Consider the following 2,718-nt stretch of genomic DNA (forward strand, 5'->3'; position numbering starts at 1 on the left):
TGATGTGAACAATGAAAACGTAACAAACTCCTTATACTCAAAATAGTTCTTACATATTCAAAGCTGTGTTTGAAATATTTTCAAAAACATGTAGTTCATTGTTGTTTTTTTTTATAGTATAAGCAAAGTGCCTATTTTCGAAAAGTGATGAAAATCTAGATACTTACTTACCGCTGTTACACCTCGTAGAGGAGAATAGGCCGCCCACCAGCATTTTCCATCCAACTCTGTCCTAGACAATAATTTCCAGTTCTTTCCACTTACTATTCATCTTTTTCACGTTTGCTTCTAATTTCAAACGTAATGTGTTCTATAGCCTTCTTCTTTACTGTTTCACTTCATGATTCCAAGTTAGGACTTGCCTTGCGTTACAGTTTGATGATTTCCTCAATGTATATCCTATCCAAAAAAAAATCTACATAATCAATCATAAATGACCTTTATTGTTTGCTTTATTCATTACTATGACTAACTTATTTTTTTTTTGTTGTTGACCAGTTTATCCATTTTATATTCAGATATCATTCTTTTAATATTTAATGAAAACGTAATGATTTAAAGAGAATGTCAACATGATTGTATGTTATCTGATGAGGTATGTGACAGTCATTAGAAATAGGATTCACCTATATCATAAAGCTATGAGATGAATAAAACGCTCATTCACATTTTTTGGGTCATCTTTCTTAGAAAAAACCTTCAAAATGAAAGATAACCTTATGGTGTATAGAATGTAATTCAGTAGAAAATCGATAAGGAAAGAACGTGAATCCAACGCAATTGGTATGAAAATGTATGAACAATGAAATTAGAGACGATGGACTGATATTTACAGAAGGAACAGTCAAGATTGAGACAATTGTAATGCCAGTGAAATGTCACTGAATTGGGTCACTAAATATCGAACAGATCATAGATCCCCGTTAAGGTCAAGGACAATCAACGCGTATCAGTTAATCATACGCCATAGACTGGCCCATGCATCAGTGGTTATACTTTCGCTTGTATCTACTTTAACTAATATATTCCTGTAATAACGTCCTTTGTGTTGTACAGTCTTCAGAGCATCCATGGTCCCTTGATACATCGATGGGGCAATCCACGTAAGATGCTGGTCGCGAGGTGTGACTTCAAAGTTAGCTTGTTCGTTACACTGTTCCCGTCCAACTCGAGTAGGCCTCCAATCATTCGACATAGATCATGAACGTTGATGGTCTACACAATCGGTTGATAATTTGCAAATTAACTATGTACTGTATGGTTATCAGATTTTACTGAGAAATTCTGTAATGTTGTGCTCAACTGCATTCGATTGTCTCCACTCTCGTTCTTGTTCACTACAATCTTGGTAGCATTATTCAGAAATTCAAGAATTCTAAATACATTTTCAATGGTCACAAATATACACAGAATAGCTCTAAAGAAGTAGAATTTTAAATCGAATAGCTCAGTTATAACACTTTTCACAGAGATATTAAGTAAGGCGACTTTGAATTTCGTACGAACACGGAAGCATTAGTTCTCTGGATTTTTCACAAACTCCTATTGTGTATATCCAAACTAGCCATTACGAAACCTAAAGATTTCCTACCGACTATCTCAAACTATGTAACATATAAGCAAAGATGGCTAGTGGCTGGCTGTGGAATCCAGAACATGCGTCTCGTCCTATTTGAGACTCGTCAGCTGGGACTCGAACCCAGTACCTTTCGCTTCTAACTCCATCGCGTTATCCACTCGACCACTGAGTCCTGATAGCCACTTGCTTGCGGGTTTGAGTCCCAGAGTGAACATCAACACTGAGATGCAGGTACATGCAGCTGACGAGTCCCAAATAGGACGAAACGCGCGTCAAACTGGATTCCATTGCTAGCCACTATCCATCTTTGCTTACAATGCTTGTGAATTAAGGCTATATCGGGGCAATACACACAGTATGCACACATGCTAATTAGAGACTGACCAGTTGCAGTCCTAACACATCGATGGGACGATTCAAACAAACAATACTAAGTGAATTTATGTAACGTATAATTTTCAATCTGCAGTTCTTCCTTGATATCTATGTTTGAGGCCGTAATAAGATAGATCTAATGATGGGAAATCTAAACCGGAACTAGATTTTTTTTAGTTTATTACATTTTGGATCATCATAGAAAACTAGAATAGATTTAGATGGATCTAAACAGTGAGTGGACTTTTGTATTATATTACATACAGCATTTCCTGTTATATCCCATGGAGAATTATGAATGGTGACTTGAGAACTATTTATGGAGCAATATTATGTCTATTTCTTATTGTATGATTGTTAAGTAACTAAAGTATCCATATTCGTGTTCCTCTTATTATAAGCTTTATTTTGACTTATGAACTATTATTATACGATTTACCATTCTTGAGTTATCCCTAGTCCATCAATTACTGTTCCCCCTATTCACAGCCACATTTAGCCAAATCTTGTACAAATGTTGTTTTCCTATTTTATGATACGATGTGGTCAGTTTGTTTGGTATATAAATCAAGTATGTTTGAGAATAATGATTCATATTGCAGAGGCTGTTATTGGTGTTTTAGACTTAACTGGTTGGGCTAGGCAGAAAGCAGGTCTGATAAGTACTCAAGACTGCTCATACAGTTTTGTGTATCATTAGACGATCGACAAATCACTACTCTCTGATAGGCGGTTTTATAACGTCACATATTAATTGAGCACTC

The 2,718-nt window shown here is 35.8% G+C and overlaps 1 non-coding gene across 1 annotated transcript; it reads right to left on the minus strand.

The window, feature by feature from the left end:
* Positions 1 to 1,680: 1,680 nt before the first annotated feature.
* On the minus strand, positions 1,681 to 1,750 carry Smp_tRNA_02176_Pseudo_TAG.1.1. The gene has a single exon. It is a non-coding gene (tRNA).
* Between the last annotated feature and the right edge of the window lie 968 nt (positions 1,751 to 2,718).

Source organism: Schistosoma mansoni, chromosome 4 (genome assembly GCF_000237925.1).
Source record: "Schistosoma mansoni strain Puerto Rico chromosome 4, complete genome".
Lineage (NCBI taxonomy): Eukaryota > Metazoa > Platyhelminthes > Trematoda > Strigeidida > Schistosomatidae > Schistosoma > Schistosoma mansoni.